General features: G+C 37.4%; 1 long non-coding RNA gene across 2 annotated transcripts in view; it reads left to right on the top strand.

The window, feature by feature from the left end:
- The window catches only part of LOC144321645 (uncharacterized), a 123,429-nt gene extending 110,094 nt beyond the window's left edge, over nucleotides 1-13,335 (top strand). The window contains exons 3-4 of one of the 2 annotated variants that reach the window (XR_013387238.1): nucleotides 7,575-7,634; nucleotides 13,004-13,335. This is a non-coding gene — a long non-coding RNA (uncharacterized LOC144321645). The remainder of the gene's footprint in view (nucleotides 1-7,574; nucleotides 7,635-13,003) is intronic. The other variant, XR_013387237.1, reaches the window with a different exon arrangement.
- Nucleotides 13,336-18,850: the final 5,515 nt, after the last annotated feature.

The raw sequence follows: 18,850 nt of genomic DNA, 5'->3' as shown, positions 1-18,850 counted from the left end.
TGATCTTGGCTCAGGTCTTGATCTCATGGTTGTGAGTTTGAGCCCACATTGGGCTCCATGCCTACTTTAAAATAAATAAAAGTAAATAAATAGGTGCATAAAATTTGCCACACACACACACACACACACACACACACACACACACAGATATCTAAAAGAAGTACAGGGACGCCTGGGTGGCTCAGTGGTTGAGTGTCTGCCTTTGGCTCAGGGCATGATCCCAGAGTCCCGGGATCGAGTCCCACATCGGGCTCCCTGCATGGAGCCTCCTTCTCCTTCTGCATATGTCTCTGCCTCTCTCTCTCTCTCTCTCTCTCTCTCTCTCTCTCTGTGTTCCTCATGAATAAATAAATAAAATCTTTAAAAAATGAAAGAAGTAGAGTTCTAAGTAAACAATACAGATTGTGAAGGTAATTGCTTGCTCAGGAAAGGAAAAGCTTTCCAATAAATGGTAACAAAAAACTAGATATCCTTTTTTTTTAAACAACCTTGATCTCTGCCTTATTCTATACCCCCAAATAAATTCACAATGGATCATATACTTATGATCTAAAGCTAAGACAATAGAGCTTTTGGAGGAAAACATGGAAGAATCTTTTTGATCCAGTAGTAAGTAAAGGTTATTTGTGTCATAGAAAACAATAACTAGAAAAGATAAAACAAGATAAATTAGACTTTGTTGAAATTTAAAACTTCTGGTTATTGGCAGGCAGCGTTAGAAAAATAGCCACTGGCTTGAAAAAAGTATTTGTAAGACATATATATGACAAAAGATGGGGTTAAAAATGTATAAAGAACTCTTACAACTCAATAATAAAAACACAAACAACTCAAATTAAACATAGGCCAAATATTTGAACAGGTACTTTATAAAAAGAAATTACCGGAATGGTAATAACCACAGGAAAAAATCAACATCATTATTCATCAGGAAATTTAAACTAAAAACTACAATGCAATACAATTATACACTCACTGGTAAGTCTAGAATTTTTTAAACAGATACGCCAAATGTTGATAAGAAAGTGGAGCAACTGGAACTCTGATTGGAAGATAAAATGGTACAACTAATTTGGAAAAACTTCTGGAATTTATTAATAAATCCAAACATGAACATACATTATGATCCTTTGAGTCTACTCTTAGGTATGTACCCAAGAGAATAAAAATATATATCCACAAAAAGATGTGTTTAAGAATGTTCATAGCAATTTTATTCATAATAGCAAAAATGGGACATTTCAGGTATCCATCAACACCAGAAAGGGTAAATAAGCAATAGTATATCCATACATCGGGATACTACTCACCAATAAAAAGGAATAGAATACTGATATACACAACAACATGGATTTCAAAGACACTTAACTGAGTTAAAATGTGCACACACACATGAGAGTATGATATATAAATATATTTCTATTATATTCTACAATGTAAGAAATTAGAATATTTACTGACTCTGGGGAACTGGAAATAGATTACACTGGAAAGAATGTGAAAAATATTTCTGAGATGATGGTAATACCTATTATAACAGTTTTTGGATCAGAGATGTAAAGATTTGTCAAAATTCAGTGAATGCAGACTTAAGAATTGTTATTACATATGTAATTATTTTTCACAGAGGAAAAAATTCAAATATTAATCTTATTTAATGATATGCATGCCAAAGTATTCATGGTGCATACTATCGGCTGTTTTCTTTGAAATGAATCCAAAGTTAAGATGAATTAATGGATAGATAAAGGGATGGATAAATAGATACTTTATAAAACACCTTTTCTAAAATATTACTGACAGAATTTAGGTGGTGGATACATACGTGTTCACTAAATTTTTTTTCAATTTAGCTGTATATTGGACGTTTTCATAATAAAAATGTAGAAAAATATTACTTCTCACATTTTCCCAGCTCAATGGTAGGTTGAGAATAATAATAATAATATAGTCTCACGATTCTTAGGCAGACAGCCCTAGGGCCACATCCACCCACTTACCCTTCCGTCCATTAAAGCAGAAATGAAGTCACAGGGTGGGTGGACATTGTCATGACTAGTTCATAAGCAGCCTGTTGCCACTCCACATTCCAGCAGCTGCTTCACGGCTTAGGACTGACAGTTAAGCAAAACACAAGTCCCCACTGGGAACACAAACTTCAAGTGGAAGGACAAGAATCAGGCCAGTATGGACAGTTAAGGTTGAAGGTTCTGCTAACAAACCGTGGGAAGTGGGTTTTTCACTAAAGACTAACATGTTCAAGTTAACCGAAATGTTACAGATCTATTACAGTGCTTTCAGCCTGAAAAGAATATTGCAGTCAGTTAAATGATCCTTTAGCATCTAGTATTTCCTACTCATTCTCTTGCTTATTTCCCAAGTAATAAATTGCATAGACAACTTTTTAGAAAACTGTCAGTATAATTCACGTATGTCCCCCATCCCACTTATTTTCTCATGCACAATCTCCCATGTCTCAGAAGAATTATCAGCTTACACAGTTCTACAAGCCAGAAAACCAGGAGTAATTTCTAGCTGCCAATTTCCCTTACCCCAAGTATTCAACCCATCCCTGTCTTGGTAATTCTAGATGTTCTCACATTCTTCCATTTCTATCAACTGTCTTTGACTTAATTCAGTCCATCATCTTATACCTGGACCACTGCATGAGTCTCTTTACTTGTCTTTTTATTTTTTCTCTCCTCATTCCAATCTGTCATTCATATAACAGCAGAAATGATTTTTCTCAAAATATAGCTGTATTATATCCCTACCTTGCTTAAAATCTTTCATTGTTCTCTCCTTGTGCTTAGCCTTAAGCCACACTCTTTGTGATAAATTGGAAGACTCTCTGGCACACATCTCACTTCTCTGAAGCCATGCCACCCGCTTTTACCATTACAAGTCCAGCATGCTCTAAGACCGCTCGAGCTTTCACAGGCCATACTTTCTGGAATGCTCTTTCCCCCGCTCTCGTTCTGTGTGCCTAGTTTTTCTGTTCTAACACTTTCTGTTATCTCTAGATGAATAAGGTCTAGCTTCTATTTAGGGATGCTTAAGTTTATCTCTTCATACTCCATTTCAGTAGTTTTCCAAATATTTTTGGAGTTATTTTTGAACTTATTGCAAGGGATCCAAGAATCTTTATATAAACTGAGAATTGCTTTTACATTCAATCCGTTCTATTTTGTGCCCATGGATTCTGTTTTTCAAGAGTATGTAAATGGTATTATGATTAATAAAATAAAAATTCATTTAAGTATAGTCCTGGATTCTAGTAGAATTTGATATTGTTTTTAATCAACTGATAACAAAAATAAAAATATTATCACCTGGGATTCATAGCGTTATCTTTAACAAAAGAGCTTCTCATCCATAAAATGTTTTAAACCACTGTTCCATACTGTTGCAAATAAATTTAAAATAATTCGTTCTTATGATATATTTTACTTTTCTACTGAGTAGGATAAAATTTTCTATATTTAATATTGGAATGTTAGAAATTAAAGGCATCCCTGAAGTACTTTGGTTTAATTCCTTTATATCGTAAAAAAGGAAAGGGTAAGTGAAAGACTTAAAATATTTATCTAATCACACAAATGGTAGCAGAGTAGAATCAACAGACTGATGTTTGACTATAGGACTGATGTCCTATAGTTTGGTGCTCTTTCCATCAATCCCTGCTACCTTTGAAATGGGGTGGGACACCAGATTTCTGAGGCAAGTCTCAAATGAGAGTTCTAGTCTATTCATTCTCTTTCTTCCCTTTTTTTTTTCCATTCTCTTTCTTCCTGCTCTCGCTTTAATTTATCCAGGCTATAATCTCACTGTATCAAGTGTTTCTTTTTTACTGGTAATTAAAGAAATATTTAACCAGCTGCATATTAACATGAAAATGACCACACAAGAAAAATGGTTGCTAAGCAAAGGTAGTGTAATTCCCCACAAATAATCAAGTAATTGTACTGAGAGCTATAAAACATGCACGTAACCATGTATCACTACTAAAGCATCCTTTCTACTCAAATTTTTCTCATAAATTCTAGAGCAGCATTAAAGTAGTTCCTTGATGCCAATGCCAACAAACTTAAAACTTGACTTGTAATAAAGCTTGGGTCCCAGATGTTCCTATTGGCTATCCTGTTACACAACAGAATTAATATTATAGTTGGACATTAAATGCTTTCATAGATTTCTGCTATAGTCCGATTGACGTCAACTTTAAATAGGAGCATTGAAATCCTAAAACTCAGATGGACCAGTACTCAGTCTGCTAGATTTAAATCTACTATGAAGACATGGGTTTCATTTAGGTAGAGAGTTTTTAAATCCAAAGAGAGAAGTATAAAGTCCTCTCCATTTAAATTTATTTTCACACTAAGTCTGTTTCCTAAGAACCATGAGACACCATGTTTAAATAACTAGTGCATCTCTGGGCACTTATCATCCTACTTTTTCTCCACTGTTCAAATGAATATTTGTAAGATTCACTTGGGAGCCTTGCATAAAGTAGATTCCTGGGAAGCACTCTCAGAGACTGATTCAGTAGAACTGGGTTGAGAGCCAGTGTTTTATATTTTTAGCAAGCACTCCCAAGTGATTCTGGTGCAGGTTTCTGTGATCACACTTGGAGGAAACATTGCAAGTGCAGCAATATTGGTCATGGGGCACACAGCCTTTCTTCATTCAGGCATGTGTGAGGCTAGGGTGGCCTGAGACAGGGCAATGATCCAGGGGGAAGCACAGCTCTCCAGCAAGTTGGACTTGAGAAAGTTGAGAAAACTCTCCCTGTGATAACCATAATCTTAAAAAGACCTACAGCAGTCCTGAAACAAAAGCGCCTTATTTTCTTCACAGACTTTGTGAGAAGATGAGCCGCACAACTACTACCTGGCAAGACAATGATATTATCCCCAAGTTGGTTCATGACATTCCTTATTCCGTGTGTACTGGAACATGAGGCAGAGCTGTAGTCTTTTTTTTAAATGAAACAAATATTTTGAGTGCTTTTTTAAAAAATATTTTATTTATTTATTTGAGAGAGAGAGTGAGTGAGTGAGAGCATGACAGCATGAGTGGAAGGAGGTGCAGATGTAGATGGAGACTCCTTGCTGAGTGGGGAGCCGATGAGGGCTCAGTCCCAGAACGCTGGGATCTTGAGCCGAAGGCAGATGCGTAACCGATTGAGCCACCCAGAGTGGGCACCCCAAGAGTACTTTTAAACATTCTTTTTAAAAGAGTCTTATTGAAGACTAAGGCTACATATGAGATAATCTTATTCTTTCTTCTCTTCTCTTCTCTTCTCTTCTCTTCTCTTCTCTTCTCTTCTCTTCTCTTCTCTTCTCTTCTCTTCCCTCTCTTCTCTTCTCTTCTCCTCTTCTCTTTTTTTAAGAGAGGAAGGCAGGGAAGGGAGGGCAGAGGAGAGAGAATCTTTAGCGGGCTCCATCTCACAACCCTGAGATCATGACCTGAGCTGAAATCAGGAGTCAGATGCCTAGCCAACTGAGCCTCCCAGGTGCCCCCAAGATGATCTTATTCTATTGTTAAAAGCCGGAAAAGGCCCACTGCAAAGATTTGAAAATGAGCAGTAAGTGCCACTTACCCGTGTGTAACCACATGGTTCAGATTCCTAAAGATTCTCTAAGGGGAAGAGAATCTAGATTCACTTAAAAGTGAGTTCATTAGTGGAGAGGAATACATGTCATCCTAATAATAAGAATAATGATAATATAATAAAGCCAGTTACAGTATTTACATTATCAGAATTCTCAAACCGATTTACCCTGGCCATACGTTTCCTTCAAAATCCAGTCAAACTCTGTGGCTTCAACTGAACTGAACTGAAAAGGCTTTTTGTATCTTTAGACTCAAAAGTTCCGATTATCCTAAATTACCACACATTTTCTGCATTGGCACCATTGTGATGTCTCTGAAAAGGGGTGATAGGGCCTCATTTTACTAAAGACAAACAGATCAACTAGACTTCCTTGGGTAGTGGAGTTGGGGCCCACCTTTGAGGCTGAGAAAAAAAATGCTTTGTAAGACAGATCCACATTGAGTGTCCTTATGGACAAAAGATGACTCTCCCTTCTGTAATTTCTCAGTTAATCTCACAGATGCCTCACTTCCAGCCCACATTAGTACATGTGTTACACTATGTTTATTGGATTGTAGTCATTCACATGCTGTGTTCAGGTTCAGTACTTGTGTTCCTTGATGAAATAAAGTTCTGCAACAGGAGTCTTATACTCAGGGAAATAGTAGAGTAAATTCATGTATATATTTTTCTTAACTTTGGATTTTTCTTCTATGAGTTTTTCAGATCTTTAAGATTTGCTACCACACGTCAATTGTGAGATTACAACTCATTTAGAGTAAAACAATGAACTTGCTTATTTCAACCACTTATAAATATTCTGTGGAGTATTGCTAAAATATCCGTCCCTTCCAGGTGCTCTGCAACCTGAATGAGTGAAACCACAGGTGTGCTGATTAGGCTGCAAATAAAAGACTATGCCTGAATCACAATGTGATGCCTGTATATGAAAGTGTTTGGGACTCACCTCCAAAATGAGGTCCTTGCTGGTACAATCACCTGGTAGGAATAGTTTATTCAGGTGGGAAAACAGATGTGAGACAGAAAGCTCTAATGGAAGTTCTCAGGAAAACTGTCTTAACCTTGGAGGTGCCAAGATGTCTACAAGAAAGCTTCTTGGGAGGTGTCTAATTTCATTCACTTAATGAGGAGACTGGGAGGTCAGATCAGTTGCTCTGATTCTAAAGTTCCAGAGCTGCACAGAGCTTGTCTCTACACTTAGAGCTGCAGATGTGCTTACATCAAATCAAGGTTCAGCCTCATGACCAGACCACCTAGTTAAAGGTTAACAAAGATCCAGAATAGCAAAACACCCACATGCACACATAAAAAAGGCAGTTTGGATTAACTTAGTTTAACAGAATAAATCTAGAAGGAAAAAGTTCATATTTTTAAAAGAAACCATTAATATGTCATCAAAATTATGATTATTTGTATGTAATTTCTGATCATTTATTCTCATGTTGATAGATTTAAAATAACTTACTATTGTCCTTATAGCTTTTTCATGCACGATTTATTTATTAAAAAGTTAAATTGCAATGAATGAAATGGCACAGGAAAAGATGTGTTTATATAATTAACAACTGATGATGAAATGTCATTTTTGGGAATGTGATCAAAATACTGAGGCAATTAAATTTTAAATAATCTTCTATTTTCCATCATTGCTTCATTGTCTTTGATGCCTACAGGTATTATATGTAAGGCATTTCAAATTACCTTCCTAGTGTAAGCAGATGGAGTTGGAAAGGAAGAACAATGGTGTTTGTCTCATTGCCCATATTTAGTGCTATTGAATGTGTGTGAGCTTTTGTGTATAGCTTTATATCCTGTTGCTCCTGTCCTCCTGTGCCAAAGGCTCTGCTTTTTAAATTAAAATTGGTTCTCAATAACCACCTTCAGGAAATCCCCCAAAAGTATTTTTGTAACTTCCTGCATCCTGAGTGCCTTTTTTTTTTTTCTTTTTTCTTTTTAGGATATCTTGAGAAAAGAAGAATCCTTAGGACCTCTTCTTTTCCTGTCCTGACCCAGACAGGTTTGCTGCTTGTTCAGTCTAGTAAAATGATCTCATGAAAGCATAACAAGTAAGGTTGTGATTAAATATGTAGCTAGTAATAGGTATTCAGCTATTAGGTATTTATAGGTATTATCACAGTAACTATGAGTGTTTTATGTATCATACTTCAGTCAGTTTGTAAACTGATCAGATATGTCCACTTACTTTTTAAGGATGCTCAAAGGTATTCAGAACAGATTTGCCAAAACAATGTTACTTTATTGTTAAAATAACAACTGCAGTGATGCATATGCAAAATTCTTGCCCAAAGGTCTGGGAGAATGGACTTTATTATGTTGGCATGTAGCTCCAAAATTTCCATTTCTCTCTTCCAATAGTAAGGGAAAGGTCATGTAGAGTGCTCATCAAGGTGGCTGGATTTATACTAACCTCTGCGTGCTTATAACTTTCTGAACATTAGAACTATGTTAGGTTGTCTATTATAAAAGGTCACACCCACAGCCATATTTAAGGGTAATTACATACTTATGGGATCCTTACTGAAGGTGCAGCCATAGGCAGCCATGTTGGTACCATGAGATCCAAGCTAGAGCTGAGATCCTACCCAAGAGAAACAAATCCAAAGGAACCTATCATATGCTGGGCCAATTGTTTTCACCCTTTTAGGATTTTAACTGGAAAGGAATGAAATTATTTGGCAGCTGGGAAGAAGGAATTAATGCGGAGAGGATGAAAGAGTGATTTCATGATGTAGGATCAATTTTGTGAGAAATAATGGGAAGCTAAAATTATGAGATAACACAAGCTCAGGGTAATTGTGAACCAGATAGAGGAGAAAAACTCCATTGAGAAAAAAAGGAGAACAGGAATTGGAAAAAGCAGGACACTTGCATAAAAAAAATAAAGGAGAATCAACAATGTCTGAAGCTGCCCAGATCATTGATGCCTTTGCTGCTTCAGTTTCATTCCTATTCATATCGGCTTCCTGTAGCTGCTGTAAGAAATGACCACAAACTTGGTGACTCAAAACCAAAGCTTATTCTCTCACAATTAAGGAGTCAAAGGTGTCAGCAGGGTCATGCTTCCTCTAAAGGCTCTGGGGAAGAACCCATTCCATGCCTCTTTCATCATCTGGTGGCTGTAGACACCCCACATCACTTCAATTTCTGTTTCCAGCTTCACTTTACCTTCTCTTCTGGGTGTGTCTCATCTCCTTCTGCCTCTATTTTATAGGGATCATGGTCATGGCACATAGAGCCCACCCAGATAATCTAGGAGAGTCTCCTCACCTTAAAATCCCTAAATTATTATATCTGTAAACCCCCCCCTTTTTTTTTTCAGAAAAGACAACATTCACATATTCTTGGGATAAGTATATAGTCATATTGTTGGGAGCCATTCTTAGCTCACTGTATTATCCGTGTGACTCTGTAATGACAAAGTTCATTTTTCCGAGGGACACCTGACTCTGACAGAGTGGATCTTCAGAAATAATGAAATGAAATGTACAGAAAGGAAATGAAGTAAAAATATAAAATGAAATAAATATCTAAAATAAAAACACATGTAAAAGAAAAATATGGAATATATTTAAAATATATAAAATAAAGATATATAAAATATACATATATAATATATATATAAAATAAAGATAGATAAAAGAGAAACTTAGGTTTTACCCAGTACTCCACAAGCAGTGCCACCTTCTCATTCTCAAGTTCGAAGATTAAAGTTGGGGTGTAATGTGGATGGGGAAAGAGAGGATCATGTCTCATCTTGAGAAAGAAACCATGAAACCAGTTCAGAAAATATCCATGACAAATCTGGTATTGTCCCTGAATGTTCATGTTCACAGTTAGGGCCTCCAGAAAAGAAGGAATCAGAAATCTCTTACAGTAAATTCATAAAATGACCACTGCCTTGCTATCAATAATGTTTTTATCATTCATTTAGTAAATATTAATTCTGTGGCTTTCTAGTTTCCCCACAAGGCCCCAGGTTGCAAAATAAAAAATTAACCTTTCCTTTAAGGAGCTTACAGACTGGTATAGAATAAATACATACAAACAATAGCAATGATTTTTGCTACACATATCAGGCTGTGAGAGCACAGAGAGGGGCAGCTTGAAAGCTTGATGATATTAAGGAAGAATTTGCTTTTGGAGTGACTTTGGAAGGAGGTGAACAGCAGGGAGTGGAGATCGTTTAAGGAACGTTGAAAAGATCTCCTGCCTTAGAGAATATCTTTTGCAGTCATCACCTGATGCTTAAATTTCACATGGATTTTTTTTTTTTGGCCTAAATCTTATGTAACCTGGTAAATCACTTTATCAGGTCTTTGCATGATAGCAAGTTTTTAAAAGGAGTTGAATAAAGAGTAAATGAGGTTATTGGAGTCAGCGTGTGTGTGTATGTGTGTGTGCGCGCATTTGTACCTGTGTGCTAAGGGGTTACTGAAAAGGGAGAAGAAAAAAATTATTTTACATTCAGTATGCTCCTATCACTCTGCTTGGCATACTGTATTATCTTAATTAATTACCTTGAGAATCCTCTAAGATACATATTTTTATTTTCTCACCTCAATTTCATGGATAAAGAAAGTGAGACTCAAAAAAAAAAAAAAAAAAAAGAATTAACTTGCCCAAGGTCATACAACCAATAAACGGCAGATATTTCAACTATACTCTGTCAGAACAGGATACTTCAGTTTCGGGGAATAGATTGTGCAAGATACAAAGGCATGAAAGAATATGGTATTGCTTGGGAATGATAAATAACAGTATGCTTGAGTGAAAATATAAACGAGAAGTTACAGAATATGAGTAAGAAAAGGTAGATAAAGGTTAGCTCCAAGTATCTTTTCACCAACTGAGGATTATGGAATTAGATCCAGTTTTTATTAAACTTCAAGAATATTAGTATGAACTTGCCCCAAGCAGGTCAGCCTGCAATCAGGTGGCAAATCTCATTGTTTCTTCTATTTGCCTTGTGTAGCCTATTGTAGTCTACCGACACCATCCTACTTCAGAATTTTATGACTTCTTGTCTGGATGATTACAGCAGCTTTCTACCTGTTTCTCTCCACCAGCTTCATTTGCTTTCCAGTTCTTTCTCAACAATACTGCAGGTTTAATCTTTAAAAGCTTGTGCCATTCCCTGTTGCAGAAAAGTGTGTGTGTGTGTATGTGTGTGTGTATACTTTTTTTTAGAGCGATTTTAAATTTGTAGCAAAATTGAGCAGAAAGTAGAGTTTCCATATACCCCCTATCACCACACATACATAAGTGGTAGGTTGTTACAATTGAACCTACACTGACACATTATTATCATCCAAAGTCCATAGTTTATGTTAAGGTTCAGATGGTCTACTCACTGTCTATGTTTTTTTTTAAGATTTTTTATTTATTCATTCATAGAGAGACAGAGAGAGGCAGAAACACAGGCAGCTGGAGAGGCAGGCTCCATGCAGGGAGCCCGACGTGGGACTTGATCCCGGGTCTCCAGGATCATGCTCTAGGCTGCAGGCGGCGCTAAACTGCTGCGCCACCGGGGCTGCCCATGTCTATGGGTTTTGACAAACATATAATGACCCACATCCACCATTATACCATCAATACAGTCTTTCACTGCTCTAAAAATTCTCTGTGCTCTGTCTAGTTATTCCTCCCTACTCCTCAAATCCATGGAAACCATTAATCTTTTTATTGTCTCTGTAGTTTTGCCTTTTCCAGAATGTCATATAGTTGGAAAGTATGTATGTACTATGTAGTATGTAGTATGTAGCCTTTTCGGATGGGCTTCCTTCACTTAGGAAGATGCCTTTAAGTTTCCTCCATGTCTTTCTTTTTAAAGATTTTATTTATTTATTTGAGATAGAGAGTAAGTGAGAGATATATATCTTAGGGGGAAGGGAGAAGAAGAGGGAGAAGCAGGCTCTCCACTGAGCAGAGCCCAACAAGGGGCTCAATCTCCGGACCCCAGGAGCATGACATGAGCCGAAGTCAGACACTTAACCAACTGAACCACCCAGGTGCCCCTCCTCCATGTCCTTACACCTTATTTCGTTTTTAGCACTAAATAGTATTTCATTGTCTGCAAACACTATAGTTTACCCATTCACTTACTGAAAGATACCTTGGTTGCTTCCAAATTTTGGTATTTATAAATAAAACTATAAACATCTGCATACAGATTCATTTGTATAAATGCCAAAGAGCACAATAGCTGGATTGTATAGTAAGAGTGTATGTAGTTTCGTAAGAAATGGCCAGACTGTCTTCCAAAATGACTGTAGGATTTTGCATTCCTATCAGCAATAAATGTGAGTTCCTGTCGCTCCACATCCTTGTTAGTATTTGACGTTGTCAGTGCTTTGGATTTGGCCATTTTGTTAGGTATGTAGTGGTTCTCTCATTTTAATTTTCAGTTCCCTGATGACATGGTGTTAAACATCTTTTCATGTGCGTACTTGCCATCTGTTTATCTGCTGTGGTGAGGTGTCTGTTAAGGTCTTTTTTTTCCCCCAATTTTTCAGTCGTGTTGCTTGTATTAAGAGTTCTCTGTGTACTTTGGATAACAGTCCTTTACCAGAGGTGTCTTTTGCAAATATTTTCTCCCAGTTTGTGATTTGTCTTCTCATTCTCCTACACTAATTCATTACTTAGTGTTATTGTACAATTGTTCTTTACTCTATGCTCTTTCAAAAACCTTTTTTAAAAAAAGTAGTATGTCAAAAAAAGAAAAAGCCCAAATTCCTCATTCTTGCGTTTAGGGATGTCCATAGTTCTGCCTAGCCTAAATTTCTAATCTATCCAAGAATCAGTCACTTTTGTGCCAGCCAAATAACCCTTCCTTTCTGGAACTCAGACACTGATGGAAGAAGTATAAATTGGTTTTGCAATGCTAGTTAGCCACCTTCAGAAAAATCTCCTTTGCTCTAGCAATTCCTCTTCCCAGAATGAATTCTAAAGACATAATTTTTATATCCAAACACCTTTCCACCCCTCTACCTTTTCTTTTCTAAAAGCGTTTGTTGCATCGTCATTTATTGTAGTGAACACAAGTTGGTTTCTCAGCTAATCTATTTTCCTCTTCTCAACAATTTTTGATTTGCATTCTATTATCCACCTCAGCCCTATTGCTCCAGGGCTGATACTTCCCTACTCCGGTCCTGAAGTTGAGCCTTATTGGTCTCAGGATAAATTCACTTTCTCAGTGAATTAATCAGGAATTAATTCAGAAACACTGCTCTATACTAATCTACTGAAGGCTTTCTACCCATCACAGGAAATGGTTCATAAATGGGTATAAGAGACATGATAGGATATTTGCTGGGGGTGCTAGAGTAGGTGGTTTCTGTTATAATTGTTGCTGTGTTTTGGTGTCAGGTCCAGAACTGCTGCTGTATTTCTTCACCAGCCAAAGGACTAAGCAGACTCTTTAAGAAAAGCAGGGCCAAAGGATCTCAGAGAAATGGAGCTTTGGCTGTGATTGAACCATAGCTGAGCAGTATCCCACTTCTGGATTTGAGCTAATCATGTGAGCTTTAATAATCCCCCTAATGTTGTTTAAGATATTTAAATTGGACCTCCTCTTTTGATTGACTACATCAAACTGATACTTGCCTTATACATATTTGTAAACTCATAATCCTATATGACCAGTACCTTTGTAACTCTTTCGTGTTGAATGAACCAATGAATAAATAAACCAGACCTTTGCCACATCTTATAAATTCTCTAATTGGACAAGCTTTTTTCCAGTTGCTTTGGTTAGTCAGCTGAAGAAAGCATGTTAGAAAACCACATTCATAAACAAATAAAATTGCACCATGGATCATGATTACTGAACATGCTTTGTATCGTTGTTGAATTTCAACAACGTGTTTGCTGTTTAAAGGTGTTATATGAGATCGGATCTAGCACTGTACTAACAAATATTATTTACTTACAGAGGTTTGGATGAATTCACTCTGTTCTCTTACTGGTAGAAATGTGTTTAACACCTGTAAAACAAGACAGTGACAGAAATAGAACTTCAGGATAGCACCATCACTTTTGCAGAATGCCATTAATTCTGTCAAGATGTGATGGTAAACTTGTGAAAAGAATCTTAACAGCGGTCAGTTTTGATGTCAATATTTAATTTTGTGAAGGAAGGCAGTATAGTATCATTTTAGGTTCCCTTAAAACATCTCCTATAATTGTAGTTGCTTTAAGTTGGTGAAGAAAAAAGATGGAGAGCAAGTGAAATAACTTTTGGCTGGGGAGAAAAGCTCATCAAGCAACTCCTGGTTATGATATTTTCTGTGAACACTCATAGCTGCCAGAAGATAACCTAGAGCTTGAAACATATTCTTCAAGTATCTTGCATATCTTAAATTAAACTTATTAACACTTGCGGAAGGATAAAGGAGAAAGATCTAGTTGTATGTAAGATCTGTAAAGTTGAGGTTGTCATGTTTTTATAGATTTTATTTATTTTGAGAGAGAGACAGAGAGAGTGTGAGCAGAGTGAGAGGGAAGGGGCAGAGGGAGAGAGAGAATCTCAAACAGACTTCTTGCTGAGTGTGGAGCCCAACAGAGGGCAGGAGGCTCCATCTCATGACCCAGTTACGACCTGAGCCAAAATCAAGAATCACATGCTTAGTGGACTTGGCCACCCAGGTGCCCCTGAGGTTGCCATTTTAACAAAGGTTCCTTATTTAGAGAGTTCCTTTTCCTTGGACATTCTGTAACCTGGCTGCCTCCTGAAAGTATGAGATAGGCGAGGCAGCGCATCCAACCCAGAACTGCAGCGTTGATAAAGTCAGTCTTGTCTCCAACTCACAGTCTGTATGATTTAGAGATACAGATTTTCAACTGAATACAAGCTCTGCTATGTGATGTTACATGACCTCTCTGAGCTTCATGTTATCTGTGAAATGTCAATAAATATCTTAAAAATATGAACTTCACTGCATGGTTGGGAGTATTTAAAATCAGGAATTACCAGACCTCAAAAGTTTCCCCCTAGACCTCCAGGTTTTGGAGGCTTTATGCTTCCTCCTTCCTGACCTTTACCTTTTCAAAATCTGCTTAAGGGATAAAGGATCTGATAAGATCACTCATATTTAGATGCAAATATTTGATAAGATTTCAAGAGTCATCTGCCCTTGGATATGTTTACCAGGGGTCAAAGGTTTTAAGTCAAAAGAATGAATGTTAACTATGGAATTTTAGGAATTAGCTACTTATTGAAGGAGATCTTCACTCAGATATTCACTGCCCCATGCTTTTGTGTTCCAATTGTGGAAACGGTAGGCTAGCCCACACCTACCTGGGCACTGGTGACTGATGAGGGCTATTAAAAGTATTATTTAAAATAATATTAAGGGATCCCTGGGTGGCGCAGCGGTTTAGCGCCTGCCTTTGGCCCAGGGCGTGATCCTGGAGACGCGGGATCGAATCCCACATCTGGCTCCCTGCATGGAGCCTGCTTCTCCCTCTGCCTCTCTCTCTCTCTCTCTCTGTATGACTATCATAAATAAATTAAAAAAAAATAAAATATTAAATGTTGAAAATATTTAAAAGTTTTAAAGTTAATTTCCTACGTTTTTGTTTGAAAAGACACCACATTTCTTCTGTTCCTACTACTGGCTGCCTGATATTTAAGAAACATGTGCCTAAACTCTGTTGAAGAAGGGCAGATCTCCCGAATAAAGTGTTAGAGCTAACAGTGCCATTGTTAGCGAACATTCTTTCACCAACCTGGGGGAGGCGACGACATAGGAATTAAGGCAGCATCTGCAGGATGGCATCTGCCAAGTAAATACACAGATGAGGCCAAAGGGCTTTGCTTCCTTAAGGGGAAAGAACAACTTGCAGATAAGAAAGGTTACAAAATGTGCATGAAGTTTTATTTTTAAACCCCATGGGAAGACCCTAAACATATTTTTTGAAACCAGAACCATTAGTGAGATCAGCGTTCTGAACTGAGAGGTGAGATTTGGACCCTGGCTGGGAACTAATGGAGCAAATAGAGCTTTTGCCACATTCTATACTTCACTCTTGCTCCACTATTACCATTGGACTAGCAGCTAATTTTTAAGTCAGTCCCTCTAACAATCAAAAGAGGTGGAGAGTTCCTTAAGGTCCATTTTATAGCTGAGAAAAATGAGGCTGAGGTGACAAGTTACACATCAACAAAATGGTTCAAATAGATTCCAGCCCAGGCAATCCACTGAAACGAAAACGCACTTTGATTCTTTAAACTTGTTAAATTGATTAAGCAAGGAGGTTTGATGTAGCTCTAGTGCTGCTGTGGTCTCTAAATACACATTAATTGAAGCCTGTAAATGCCTCCAGGTTGTGAAATCAAATCACTGAGGACAACCAGTCATTAACAGCCAACTAGGCTTTGAGCTGTAACCAATCAAATATTTTCCTTTCTTTGCTTCATACTTTAAGTAAATCCTTTCCCTCGTTCCTGCCTGCAGAGTGCTCCTAACCACTTCAAGTCTGTCACTCCTCAATTACAATAGATTTGTAGTCAAACTCTTAAAATTTTTAATATGCTTTAGCTTATCTTTTAACAAACATTAAAGCCACATTGAATTTATAAGTTTCCTGATCCACCTAACTTCCTTTGACAACAATCATTACCACCTCCTCTGTATCTCTTTACTGGGCCAATACTTTAAATGTCTTATAGGTTGTGCAACATTTCATCTTTTACATCAGAATTTAAAAGTAAACCCTACTCTCCAGTTTTTATACTCAAGACCACCGTGAATCTCTCAGAGGGTTAAAGTTGTACCCAACAAAAACTCTTTGCTTACAAGTCCCCCAGTCTTTCCATTCTGTCTCTCTAGTTGGGAATAACTTGAATTATCTCAAGAGTGGAAATTCACTGTCATCTCTACTCTGAAAATCTTTGGGTGGTGACGCTATGAAAGAAAAATATACCAGGTCCCTTCTCTTTAGGAGTATTGACTACAATAACCACGCAGTAATTTAAATATTTTTGTAAATGCTGTTTTTGGAAAGATCAAAAAGGAGATACCAAAGTTGATAGTTTGTATTTTGTGTTGATATAACTGGGGAGTAGTTTGGAGAGTTCCACTCTACACATGCACATACGTGTGCAGGGATATATACAAATACACTGAGCACCATCCTTGCACTTCCTATTTTTTGGTGATTTGGTCTCTACGGAAAATAAAATAGTGCCACCTGGTGGAACTTAGATGTGAGTGCAGCTCCTTTAATTTCACGACTCAATTTTGTTTCGTTTAATGAATACCTACTTGCACCTACCCTGCGCCAGGTAATCTGCGGAGTATCTGGTCGTAAAAAAGAAGGAAAAGAAGGAAGACATAGTTTCTGTTCTCAAAGAATATGTAGAATTGCAAGGCTGTCAGCGTGAAAACTGCTAAGGATATGCCTTGGGCGAATTGCCTTGCAAAGTAAGACTAGTCAGGTGCAGAAAAGGTGGAGCCCCGAGAACAGTATGAATGATAGCACAGAAGTAAGAAAAGACACGAGCTTTTAAGAAAAGCAGATGGTTTTAGTCCTGAAACTTAAATTTGGGAGGAGGACAAGACAAAAGATGAACCTGTAAACCTGCCCCAGACTGGCCACAGAAGTCACACTAAGAATATGGCATTTGACTGACTCTTTTAGGTGGGGCAGAAATAAAATTATGCATTCAGACTCAGGTAAACACTGACAAGTTTGTGAGAATACATGATGAAACAAGCTTAAACTTGTGGTCCAATATTAGCCATATTTCTGGGAAGATAGTCTGAATTTTTAATAAGTCCTATTATTTTCTATTAATGATAAATAGTTAAGATTTAATAAAGCAGTTTGTTAGTAGAGAGCAGGCTAGGTTTGAGAGGGGGATGGAAATTGTGGTTAATGAAACCTCAGGTCCTATCAGTGAAGGAGAGGATGCGCAGAAGGAAATTATAGGAAGGAGGTATTGTATCAGACTCCCATTCACCAAGATCCTCAAATATAGATTTTCGATACTGTCTTGAAATACAATTATGCATTCAAATTCAGGTAAACATTTATAGATTTGAGAATACATTTTGAAGCAATTTTAAACTTGTGTTCCAATATTAGCCGTATTTCTTGTGATAGAGTCTGAATGTTTAATAAGCCCTATTTTCTCACAAATAGCATGGTTTCCCTTGTATTCAGAGCATGATTCAACCTAGGTACTTAATATATACTTTATGGTTCACAACTGATTTAGCCTGTTAACATTCTGAAAATTTCAAAAAATGAAAATATCTCTAAGGCCTTTCTTAAGTTCTGGAAAAAATTGAGCTAGGCAGTGGTAAAAGAAAAGGAAATGAAAAATATTTTGGAGGAGGAATGAACAGATATGGTGTGGATTTAGTTATAAAGATGGGGTAGCCAATTAGCAGATGAAGGAGAAAGGAGGAATCTAAAATGACTGCCAAGGTTCTAAGTGACTGGTGGGTGGTGGCACTTTTACCTGGGGCGAAGGCTAACGGAGGAGGAAGCATTTTAATGTAGGGAAATGAAATAGTTCCATTTTTGGATATTTAGAATTTGAAGTTCTTGAGACAAGTCAAATGAATTTGTCTAGCCCTCAGGTATGTGAAACTGAAGCTCATGATAGTGGCTAAGGTTAAAAATAGAGATTGGGCATTGTCAGCATTGAGACGGAAATTAAAACTTTTAAAAGGGTTGAGACACCTAGAAGAATCTGTGGTCTGCAAAGAGCAATGGATGAAGGTGCCTTTTGGGACCCCCCCTTTTTTTTTTAAGATTTATTTGTTTATTTTAGAGAAAGCGAGAGCATGAGTGGGAGGGGCAAAGGGAGAGGGAGAGAGAATCTCAGGCAGAGGCAGACTGCTCTGAGCGTGGAACCTGATATGGGGCTCCATCCTCAGACCCTGAGATCATGAACTGAGCTGAAACCTAGAGTCAGACACTTACCAACTGAGCCACCCGGTGCCCCAGGGACACTTCATAAGTCTGAAATATATTTTTACAAGGGCAAGTGGGTTATCTTGCTTTTGAAAATTGTGACACACAAAACCATCTTGATCAGCAGGAAGTTTTAGAAAAAGGACGAGGTTTAAAGACGAGTGTGGGATGAAGATTAAGAGGAAGAATTTGAAAATTCCTGTTACATGGGTAAACTAAAGTGTTTATTATAGAAGTATCAGAAAAGAAATGCAGCAGAAAATAAGGATTCCCGGTAGAAAGGAGGGA

Source organism: Canis aureus, chromosome 10, assembly GCF_053574225.1.
Source record: "Canis aureus isolate CA01 chromosome 10, VMU_Caureus_v.1.0, whole genome shotgun sequence".
NCBI lineage: Eukaryota > Metazoa > Chordata > Mammalia > Carnivora > Canidae > Canis > Canis aureus.
This window is presented reverse-complemented; position numbering and strand designations above follow the sequence as displayed.